This window comes from Leucoraja erinacea, chromosome 10 (assembly GCF_028641065.1).
Source record: "Leucoraja erinacea ecotype New England chromosome 10, Leri_hhj_1, whole genome shotgun sequence".
Lineage (NCBI taxonomy): Eukaryota > Metazoa > Chordata > Chondrichthyes > Rajiformes > Rajidae > Leucoraja > Leucoraja erinaceus.
In genome coordinates this window covers 59905313-59918292 of record NC_073386.1, presented here as the reverse complement: position 1 = coordinate 59918292, position 12980 = coordinate 59905313, and positions in this window count along the sequence as shown.

The following is a 12980-nucleotide window of genomic DNA, read 5'->3' as shown; positions in this document are numbered from 1 at the left end:
ATCTTTTAAGACCAAGATGAGAAAAAAAAATGTTCACACAGAGAATGGTGAATCTCTGGAATTCTCTGCCACAGAAGGTAGTTGAGGCCAGTTCATTGGCTATATTTAAGAGGGAGTTAGATGTGGCCCTTGTGGCTAAAGGGATCAGGGGGTATGGAGAGAAGGCAGGTACGGGATACTGAGTTGGATGATCAGCCATGATCATATTGAATGGCGGTGCAGGCTCGAAGGGCCGAATGGCCCACTCCTGCATCTAATTTCTATGTTTCTATGTTTCTATGTTTCTATGTCTTTGGAGTGTGGGAGGAAGCCGAAGATCTCGGAGAAAACCCACTTGGTCACGGGGAGAACGTACAAACTCCATACAGACAGCACCTATAGTCACGATCGTACCCGGGTCTACTGGTGCTGTAAGGCAACTATTCTACCGCTGTTTTTAATACAGGAAATTCTGTTATCACATGTGTTTCCAGAACTTTAATTCAAATATAACGCAAATGATGAATAAGGGACTCTAATGTATTATGTGTGCAGCAATGATTATAACAATTTCAATTGGAATCCAGAGAACCATTTAAATGTTGCCTAGGACATAAACAGAATAAAAATCTGACTTCATACAAGTCAAGAGTGTTTTATTGTCATTTGTCAAAGATAGAACAATGAAAGTATTACTTGCAGCAGCACAACTGAATATGTAAACATAGTACACTGTAAACAATATGACAAAAAGTTCACTGTGTATGCATATGCACACACCTACAATATGCATATACAGTGTATAGATCAAATACACATATATATATATATACAGATGGCTGCAATTGTGGGCTGCATCCGCATGAATACAGAGGTGTAATCAATGACTTTGTTGAATGGTGTGGGCTCAATCACCTGCAGGTCAACACCGACAAGACTAAGGAGTTAGAGGTGGACTTTAAGAGGAGAGGCACACCCCTGTCCCTTGTCTCCATCAAAGGTGTGGGTGTGCAGTTTACCAGGGAGTACAGATACCTGGGAGTGTACCTGGCCAGTAAACTGGACTGGTCCAGGAACGCTGAGGCACCTGTACAAGAAGGGACAGTCGGCTGTACATTTTGAGAAGGCTCCGCTCCTTCAACATCTGCAGTGAGATGCTACAGATGTCCTATCAATCGGTGGCAGCCAGTGCCATCTTCTTTGCTGCCGTGTGCTGGGGCAGCAGGGCGAAGGCTGCAGACGCAAATATATCAACAAACTCATCAATAGACAATAAACAATAGGTGCAGGAATGCTGCCATTCGGCCCCTCAAGAAGGCTGGCTCCATCCTGGGTGTGGAGTTGGATTCATGGGAGGTGGGCTTGGAGTGGAGGTACTCCACAAACTGCAGAGCAGCCTTGTCAATACAGCTCACCCCCTCCATGACACACTGGTCAACCTGAGGAGCACCTTCAGCAACAGACTGGTTCCACCAAGATGCAGGACAGAACGCCACAGGAGATCCTTCTTCCCCGTGGCTATCAACCTATACAACTCCTCCCCCTTCTATCATTGGGTAGACTGAGACTGACTCAGGAGCAACCGTGATGCTGAGAGAGTCCATAGTGTTTAATTGTCCTACGTTCCAAAATAGAACAATACAATACTTACTTTCAGCAGCATAACATGCCTATAAACACAGCACTTAATAACTGAGGAAGGAACTGCAGATACTGGTTTAAACCAAAGATAGACACAAAATACTGGAATAACTCAGCAGAACAGGCATCATGTCTGGAAAAAAGGAATGGGTGACGTTTCAGGCCGAGACCCTTCTTCAGATACCCTCAATAGTTTAGTTTAGTGTCACGTGTTACTCCAGCTTTTTGTGTCCAGCCATTCCCCTCTCTAACAACTATAGCATTTGGGATATGTAGGAAGGAACTGCAGATGCTGGCTTAAACCAAAGAAAGACACAAAAAGCTGGAGTAACTCGTGACACTAAATTAAACCAAGGTACAGTGAAAAGCTTTTGTTGCGTGCTATCCAGTCAGCGGAAAGACAATACTTGATTAGAATGGAGCCATTCACAGTGTGCAGATACATGATAAGGGAATAACGTTTAGTGCAAGAGAAAGCCAGCAAAGTCTGATCATGGATAGTCCGAGGGTCACCAGTGATGCAGATAGTAGTTCAGGACTGCTCTCTGGGTGCGGTTGGATGGTTTAGTTGCCTGATAACAGCTAGAGATAACATATTAAAACAAACAAAACAAGGAGCTCAATAAATTAAAAATAACAATATTATTGTAAAACAAAACATTATCCAAAGTCCCTAGTGCAACCAAGACAGTTTTTAGTTTTAGTTTAGTTGGAGCTTGAGGTGATCGATAGCATGATGGTAGTTTAGAGGAAGCTGCTCCCGAACCTGGTGGCTGAGGTTTTCAGACTCCCACATCTTCCTAATGGCAGGGGTGAAATGAGTGTGTGGCCAGGGTGGTGTGGGTCTCCGATGATGCTGACTGCCTTTTTGAGGCAGCGCCTCCTGTAGATCCCATCGATGGTAGGGAGGTCAGTACCTGAGATGGACCATGTGTAGGAGTTTCAGTGAGGGGGTCACACTGAGGGTGAAGGTGGCAGGTTGCAGGGGGACCACCAGGAGAGGTAGAGGGCACAGCATTGGCCCTGAGGCCATTCCCCTCTCTAACAACTATAGCATTTGGGATATGTAAAAAGGAACTGCAGATGCTGGCTTAAACCGAAGAAAGACACAGAGTGCTGGAGTAACTCAGCGGGTCGGACAGCATCTCTGGAGAACATGGATAGGTGATGTTTCACAGAGTGCTGGAGTAACTCAGCGGGTCAGGCAGCATCTGTGGAGAACATGGATAGGTGACGTTTCACAGAGTGCTGGAGTAACTCAGCGGGTCAGGCAGCATCTGTGGAGAACATGGACAGGTGACGTTTCACAGAGTGCTGGAGTAACTCAGCAGGTCAGGCAGCATCTGTGGAGAACATGGATAGGTGATGTTTCACAGAGTGCTGGAGTAACTCAGCGGGTCAGGCAGCATCTCTGGAGAACATGGATAGGTGACGTTTCACAGAGTGCTGGAGTAACTCAGCGGGTCAGGCAGCATCTCTGGAGAACATGGATAGGTGACGTTTCGGGTCGAGACCCTTCTTCAGGCTAAGAGTCAGCGGAAAGGGAAACAAGAGATATAGATGGTGATTTATAGAGATATAGAACAAATGAATGAAAGATATTCAAAAAAGTAACGACGATAAAGGAAACAGGCCATTGTTAGCTGTGGGCTAGATGAAAATGAGTTACAGACAATGTTTCACTGGTGTTTACCTATGATGAGAAGGTTTAGCCAGTGATCAATGACAACGATGCAGAACCTTGTGTTGGCTGAATGGGTGCCTCATTTTAACGCGTGTTTTCAAAAAGACAATTGTCGGCTGCAACAATTAAACATCAAAGGTTTGTGCACTGGGTCAGAGACAGCATAGACTTGTTTACGTTTAATTGATTTGTACATTTCTGAATAGTTTGAGATTTTTGAGATCACAATGACTTTAACTGAGTCATTCCTGGTGCCATGGAGCTGTCAAATGGAACAAAGCACAGAGACAGAAATAAACACATCCACACACAGAGGGCATCAGCGCTTCTGCAAAAGAACACTTCATCAGCCTTGCATTCATACTTATTTCAATTACAATTCTGAAAGTTAGCCTGAAATCAAACTTAGTTTAAAGCCAGGAGTTACGGTGATACCAAGGAATCAACACCAATATGAGATTCCTGACTGTGCAAGTGCTGCCCCGGTCTAACGTACCAAAGTGCAGCATCTAGTGCAACACCAGACAGGGACATGGATAGGATAGGACCAAACACAGGCAGGTGGGACTAGTGTAGGTGTAGATGGGGAAGGTAGGTCACTGTGGGCTGAACAAACTGTTTTCATGCTGTATGACTATCTCACACTTGTCAGGGTTAAATTCCATTTGCCATTCCTTGGCCCACCATCCCAACTGATCTAGATCTTGTTGTCAATTGAGATGCTCACTGTCCACATGGCCAGCTATTTCAGTGCCATTTCCAAATTGACTACAATTACATTCTCATCCAAATTGTTAACGTTGATAACAAATCATTGATGACTGGGTTACTCCACTGGGCACTGAAGAAGAACTCCTCACACCTACGCTTTGACTATCTCTTTCAGGCCAATCTCGAATACAAAGGACAGCACACCTTTGACTCCATGTGATCTGACTTACCAGACCAGCCGACAGTGTGGGACCTGAGGCCAGTGGGCATGAGGGAGGTGGAGAGGCAGCGAGGTGAGCCGTCACTAATAATCAAAGCCTTGTGATGGCTCCATCAGGAAGATAATGGCACCTTGACATATCAGGCCATGTACCAAATAATGCTCTCCTTTGCAACATTTGGAAGCTGTTTGAAGAGAAAACAATCCAGTTCCGTTCAATTTATTGTCACGTGTACTGAGGTACAGTGAAAAGCTTTTGTTGCGTGCTAACCAGTCAGCAGAAAGGCAATACATGATTACAATCGAGCCATTTACAGTGTATAGATACATGATAAGGGAATAACGTTTAGTGCAAGGGAAAGCCAGCAAAGTCCGATCAAGGATATTCTGAGGGTCAGCAATGAGGTAGATAGTAGTTCAGCACTGCTCTCTAGTTGTGGTAGGATGGTTCAGTTGCCCGATAACAGCTGGGAAGAAACTGCCCCTGAATCTGGGGGTGTGCATTTTCACACTTCTGTGCCTTTTGCCTGCTGGGAGAGGGGAGAAGAGGGAGTGGCCAGGGTGCGACCCATCCTTGATGATGCTGCTGGCCTTGCCGAGGCAGCGTGAGGTATAAATTGAGTCAATGGAAGGGAGGTTGGTTTGTGTGATGGTCTGGGCTGCGTCCACAATTCAAAGCTGTAACCACGCCCTGTTTAATATGTCCAAGGTTCTGCTCCAATCTTCAGGAACCACTCCTAACTCAAGTGATTCTTGCAATATCACAACTAATGCCTCCACAATCCCTCCTTCAGAGCCCCAAGGTGCAGTTCAGACCCTCTCCCTCCCTCCTTCTGTAACAGGTGACTTATCCACCTTCAGACCTTTCTGTTTTCCTAGCACCTTCTCCTTACTAATCGCCACTCCACTAACATCCACCCCGACTCATAGGTTTGCAGGCACACTGCTGGTGTCTTCCACTGTGAAGACTGATGCAAAACGTTATTCAACTCCTCTGCCATTTCTTGATTCCCCATTATCACTTCTCTGCATCATTCTCCAGCGGCCCAACACCAAATCTTGCCTCTTTTTTACTCTTTATATATCTGTAGGAATTCTAGCTGTCCTCTTTTATATTATTGGCTTGCTTACATTCGTCTTTTCACTCCGTAGTGTCCTTTCAGTTAGCTTTTGTTGCTCTTTAAAAACATCCCGCTCCTCTGGCTTCCCACTAATCTTTGCAATGTTATATGTCTTCTCTTTTTCTTTTATGTTGTCCTTGACCTCCCTTCTCAGCCATGGTCGTTTTATTCTCCCCCTGGATTTTTTCTTCCTCTTTCTTCTACTAGATACATGATACGGGAATAACGTTTAGTGCAAGGTAAAGCTAGCTAAGTCCGATCAAGGATAGTCCGAGGATCACCAATGAGGTAGATAGTAGTTCAGGACTGCTCTCTGGTTGTGGTAGGATGGTTCAGTTCCCTGATAACAGCTGGGAAGAAATCTGGAGGTGTGCATTTTCACACCTATATCCTGCCTGGTGGGAGAGACAATAGAAATCGACAATAGGTGCAGGAGTAGGCCATTCGGCCCTTTGAGCCAGCACCGCCATCTAATGAGATCATGGCTGATCATCCACAATCAGTACCCTGTCCTTGCCTTCTCCCTAGATCCCCTAACTCTGCTATTTTTAAGAGCCCTATCTAGCTCCCTGTCTCCAGAGAACCAGCCTCCACCGCCCTCCACCGAGAATTCCACAGACAAATAACTCTCTGTGTGAAAAAGTGCTTCCTCATCTCCGTTCGATATGGCTTGCCCATTATTCTTCAACTGTGGCCCCTGGTTCTGGACTCCCCCAACATCGGGAACATGTTTCCTGCCTCTATTGTTGTCCAAACCCTTAATAATCTTATATGTTTCAATGAAATACCCCTCTCAGGTGTGCAATTTTCCAATTTCCCAAGGTGAATGCTCCACCAGATTTGGCCAGGATTCCCAAGTGATGATGCTGCTGGCCTCCACTTTAAAAGAGTCAATAGAGGGAGTGGCCAGTCGAGGCTGTGCTGACTCACGCCTTGATGATGTCTAACTTGCTCCAATCTCCTGCCCAAGAGTGAGGTATAACTTGGCGAAGTCAATATTTCCTGATGTGAGATGGGCCACTACAATGCAGCTTGTGTTATGGTCTAGGCTGTGTTCCACAATTCTTGTCCAAGCTGTACCCACAATTTGTCTCCTGTTTAAACTAAGTGTCCAAGGTCTTGCTCCAATCTCCTGCCCAAGAGTTATACAACACCTGTTGTATAACACAAGTTAAACATAAATCGCACAACTTACACAAATTTTAAATGTCGGTGTAAAGAAAGACTGAAAAAAAAACAAGGCATTAGTGCAAGAGTAAACAATGAGAAAACAAGTCCATGGCAGTGGGAGAGATGAGCTGCAGAGTTCCGTTGTTGAGATAGGATTAGGGTCATAGACTTACAGAGTGATACAGTGTGGAAACAGGTCCCTCGGCCCAACTTGCCCACACCAGCCAACATGTCCCAGCCACACTAGTCCCACCTGACTGCACTTGGCCCACATCCCTCCAAACCTGTCCTATCCATGTACCTGTCTAACTGCTTCTCAAACGTTGGGATGGTCTCGACCTCAACGACCTCCTCTGGCAGCTTGTTCCATGCACCCTTTGTGTGAAACAGTTACCCCTCATATTCCTATTCCCCTTCACCTTAAATCTATGTCCTCTGATCCTCGATTCCCCTACCCTGGGCAAGAAACTCTACCCGATCTATTCCTCTCATGATTTAATACACCCTCTATAAGATCACCCCTCATCCTCCTGTGCTCCAAGGAATAGAGTCCCAGCCTGCTCAACCTCTCCCTATAGCTCACACCCTCTAGTCCTGGCAACATCTGTTTTCTACCCTCTCTTGGTTGACAGCATGGTGCCCAGAACTGAACACAATACTCGACATGCGACCTCACCAACGTCTTATACAACTGCAACATGACCTTTAAGGTTGTGCAGGTCGGTTCATGAGCCTGATGGATGCAGGGAAACTGCTGATCCTGAATCTGGCGGTGTGGGACTTCAGGCTTGTGCACCTACTGCCCGATGGTCTCAGTGAGAAGAAGGCACGGCGATGGTGATACAACAGAATTTCATGCCGTTATCCCTGAACTAATCATTGAAACCAACGCAAATCTTGCCTACCACAGGACAAAACTCTCACCAGCTCTTGACGGATGCACCAAAGAAATTGGGAAAGGAAATGGTTAACAAATGTAATGTACGTACCACCTCGATATTAAGGCATAATTCACACAGAAATGGAAGAATCGACATGCCTTCAAATATAAATCTATTCTAAATTAAACAAATCTACAATTGGAAGGATACAACAGGATATATTTATGATAATTTTCCAATTTGGAAAGAGAACGAGCTGCTGTGGAGTGGATTACAAGCCGTTTCTCTCATAGTCTATCTCTTTGTTTTGCACTCCCAAGTCAGAATGCCTCCTCTTTAAAAGCAGAATGCATGTGTTTTCGACTTGCTGTCTTCGCACTGTGCTATTTCAATGGGATTTCATATTTACATCTTCTAATCTCAATGAAACAGAATGTTCCTTGGTATATTTCTCTCCGTGCTGTTTGGCTGAAAGGAAACAATTGGGCTTTCATTTCAGTCTCTAGTTCTAGCAGCGCTTCTGAATACAGGTGTGTGGTACTATTGATGCTGCAAATTGCTGCACCTCATATTCAATGCTGCCTTTCTGTTTCAAAGATTGTCACTCTAGACTTGCATGACCTTGGGAAGAGAAAGGCACGCAGCTTCTCTACAGCCGAGGAATTCCGTATTATTAAATACTTCTTTATTCTCTTCTCTCCCTCTTATTTTGTAATGTTCTCCTTATACTAAAAAAATTGTAATAATTCTGTGTAGGAGTCTCTTTCTCTCAGCAGTTGCTATGCAACGTCGCCGAGCTGTCTGCGGCCTTATTTCACCGTTCAGGATAGACAGTGGAGTACTTGGTCGTTTTGTGTTCTTCTACACCCCCTAATCAGGCCACGAGGCTGAGGGGTGATCTTACAGAGGTGTGTAAAACAAAAATGGACAGACAGGGAGAATACACAGGGCTATGTCATAGATGCAGAATTAGGCCATTTGTCCAATCGAGTCTACTCCATCATTCTACAGGTGCACAGTCGAGAGCATGCTGTCCGGTTGCATCGTGGATTGTTTCGGCAACTTGAGCGCCCTGGAGAGAAAAAGACTACAAAAAGTTGTAAGCGCTGCCCAGTCCATCATCGGCTCTGACTTCCCTACCATCGAGGGGATCTATCGCAGTCGGTGCCTCAAAAAGGCTGGCAGTATCATCAAAGACCCACACCATCCTGGCCACACACTCATCTCCCTGCTACCTTCAGGTAGAAGGTACAGGAACCTGAAATCTGCAACGTCCAGGTTCAGGAATAGCTACTTCCCCACAGCCACCAGGCTATTAAACTCAACTCAAACAAAACTCTGATCATTAATAGCCCATTGCACTTTATCTGTTTATTTATGTGTGTGTATATATATATATTCATTAGTATATGGTCACACTGATCAGATCTGTTCTGTATTTATTTATGCCTACTATATTCTGTATTTCATTGTACTACTGGGACACATGACAATAAACTCTCTTGAATCTTGAATCTTGAATCTCATTCAATCCTGGCTGATCCATCTTTTCCTCTCAATCCCATTCTCCTGCCTTCTCCCCGTAACCTTTGACACCCTTACTAATCAAGAACCTATCAATCTCCGCTTTAAAATAACCATTGACTTGGCCTCCACAGCCGTTTGTGGCAATGAGTTATATCGTTCTATCCGACACACTAGTGGCAATTCACACACACCAATTAACCTACAAACCTGCACGTCTTTGGGATGTGGGAGGAAACCGGAGCATCCGGAGAAAACCCACGCAGTCAAAGAGAGAACGTGCAAACTCCACACAGCCAACAACTGGGGTGAGGATTAAACCGGTGTCTCCGGTGCTGTGAGGCAGCAACTCTACCATCTGAGCTAAGGTGCAGTCTAATTATGACTGTCTGACTACACAAGTCACTAAAAACCTTTCTAAATGGAATCCCTTTGTCACCCTTGATGGTGCCTTTGTCCAATTGATGACAGCCACTGGAGTTTTTAAGCAGGCAAAATTCTGCGGAGAAGTGGAAAGGGGTAATGCTGGTCGGCAGCACGGCACATCCAATACCGGGCTTGTTATTGAGAGATAATCACAGTATCACAGTACCGTGAGCACATTTTTGACCAATATCTGAGGAGGGATGTGCTCGCTCTGGAGAGGGTCCAGAAATGGGATTAGGAGGCAGAAATCAGCCATGATTGAATGGTGGTCGACTCGATGGGGCCGAATGGCCTAATTTTACTTCGGAGTCACGTGAGTGACTATGTGAAGACCCCGCCAGCACACATGCGCGACATAGCGTCTCATGCAGTGCACAGCGACAGATGGGAGAATGAGCTCTCCCGCAGCAAGTTTAAAAACGGGACCTCCAGGTAAGTAAACTACTCTGAGGTCGTATTTTGGAAATCCTTGTTCTGCTTCTCGTTACAGCGCAATGAACAAGGGAAGACAACCAAAGAAGGTTGTACCCCGTCCGACTGCGATGGACCAGGAGGGTCCCGGCAGTGGGTGGCGACCGGCGGCACCTGGACCGCACACACTGCGGTCCTCAGTCACCGACAATATCTCCGTACAGCCAAGCCCAGTGCCGGCAATACTAAGAAAACAAAAACATATTGTCATGGCATATCTTGATGATATTTTGATAATAGGCAAAACCATGGAATTAGCTAATTCAGCACGATTAGCTTAAACATTTATTTGAAACCTTGGGGTTTGTCATACATCCAGATAAATCTAAGTTGACACCATCCACAACTATGGACTATCTGGGATTCACAATTAACTCAGTCCACATGTCTGTAATGTTGCCAAAAGAAAAATCAGCAGAATTGGCACAAGCCTGTAACAAATTAATGGTTAATAATCAACCATTCGACAAGTGGCAAGAGTAATTGCAAAATTAGTAGCAGCATTTCCAGCTACCCAGTTTGGACCTTTGCATTATCAAAACTTACAAAGAGCAAAGGTGCAAGCGTTAAAACAACATGCAGGTCACTTTGACCGAACCATGAAATTACCAATCGAAGCAATATCAGAGTTACAATGGTGGAAAGAGAACATTTGGCATAGTTCCAGTCCCATCATCATCATCAATAATCCAACATTAACAATACAAACAGTTGCTAGTGCTCAAGGCTGGGGAGCAACTAATACTATATCCAGTACAGGTGGTAGATGGAATAATCTAGAATCATCATTACTACAGACACTGGGTATAAACTATTTGGAAATGTTGGGTGCGTTCTATGGGTTAAAAGCTTATTGTTCAACTATGCACCATTTGCATGTCCGCTTACAGATTGACAATTTTTAGATTTAGATTTAGATTTTTAGATTTAGATCCTTTATTTGCCATTCAGACCTTTTGGTCTGAACGAAATGTCGTTGCCTGCAGCCATACATGTAATAATCTATATATCTATAAAAAAACACACAATAAACATAAATTAACATTCACCACAGTGAGTTCACCAGGCACCTCCTCACTGTGATGGAGGCAAAAATCTTAGGGTTACTGTCTCTTCCCTCCTCTTCTCCCTCTACGCTGAGGCGATACCCCACCAGGCGATGGTAAGTCAGTCCCGCGGCTCACCGAGCTCCGCGAAAGTGCCGGTTCAAGCTCCACGGCCCGGGGGGGTCGAAGCTGCCGCCCTCCAGTCCAGCGGACACAGCTGTTGCCGCAGGAGCTCCGGAAAACAGGCACCAGCCTGTGACCTGCGAGCTCCCGATGATGTCGTCCACTGGCCCGCGGCCGAGCCCCGGATTCAGGTCGCCGCCACCAGAACGCCGCCTCAGCTACCGGAGCACCATCTCAGCCCCCCGCCGGGCCGACCCAACCTCGAGTCATGCCGCTGCCATCGGAGCGTCTCAGCCAGCACCGTCTCAGCCCCGCGCCGGGCCGGCCTCACCAGAGCGCCGAGTCGTGCCGCTGCCACTGGAGCGCATGAACGCCGCCACAGCTCAAAGTTGGCCAGCCTCGCGTTGGTGAGTCCTGGCTGGCTCTACATCCGGAGCCTCGAGGTCAGTCGCAGGTTGGAGGCTGCCAGCTTCGTCATTAGGCCTCAGCGCAGATGAAGGCAGAGAAGGGGGATATGACAAGAAAAAGTTGCATTCCCCCGAAGGGAGAGACAGAAAGCCCTGTTTAACCCAGCCCCCTCCCCCACACATAACCCCCCCATGCATAACACACACACACATAACACAACCTAATAACCAAAATTTTAATTAAACAAGACAAAAAAAAAAAGTAAAAACAGACGGACTGCAGGCGAGCCGCTGCCGTTCAACTTCCAGACAATACCACGTGGTGGCCTATATTAACCATATGGGCGGGATAAAATCGATATCATGTGATAATCTGGTCAACACAATCTGACAATGGTGTGTCGACAAACATATTTGGCTATCAGCAACTTACCTATCAGGTAAGCTAAATACAGTGGCAGACACCAGGTCACGCAAACCCCAAAGCATTTGCTGAAATTACAAAGCAATATGGAACACCAGATATCGATCTCTTTGCATCCCGACTGAATCACCAGGTACCACCATATGTCACTTGGGAACCAGACCCTGAGGCAGCGGCAATGGATGCATTCTCGCTGAACTGGGGGAACAACTTTTTCTATGCCTTTCCCCCCTTCTGCCTCATCAGTCGGGTACTACGCAAAATACAGATGGACTCTGCTTCAGGTATTTTGGTAGTACCCGACTGGCCTACACAGCCATGGTTCCCAGTGGTCGTTGACAGGGTCATTGAACCACCCATGACCATTCCCAGCAGACCAGATCTACTGATCCGCCCTGTCTTAGGCGAAAGTCACCCATGCCATGACAGAATAAACCTGTTGGGTTGCAGACTCTAAAAATACCTTTACTGGACCTGAGATTGTCAAATAGGACCATGCACATGATGACAGCATCTCACCGACTTTCCACCAAGAAACAATATCTCTCCAGTATCAGAAAATGGGAAACATACTGCTCAAGAACAGGGACAACATACAGATCAACAACCATAACTAATGTACTGGAGTTCCTCTCCAGCCTTCACCACGATGAAGGTCTGAGCTATAGCACTATCAATTTTGCTAGAAGAGAACTGTCAGCCTATCTGGGGCAGGCACCAGGACAACAGGCCATAGGGTCTCATCCGCGGGTGGCCAAATTAATGAGAGGGATCTTCAATACAAACCCCCCTAGACCTAGGTACACCAAGATCTGGGATGTCAGTGTTGTCCTGACATACCTAAGGGGATGGCCACCAGCCAGATCCCTCACTCTGGAACAGCTAACCCTGAAAACAGCTATGCTGATAGTGTTAGTCTCAGCACAAAGGGTCCAGTCCCTTTACCTAGTCAGACTGGACAATATGGTCATAACATCAGACCAAATAACGTTCACTATTCCGGAGCTGGTAAAACAGAGCACACCAGGAACAGGAGCCGACCAGGACTCATTATGGAATTCCGGGTGTACCCACCTGACCCCCGTTTATGTGTCATGACACACCTACTACAATATATCAACACATCCAAAGATCCCCGAGGGAGAGAAAAGG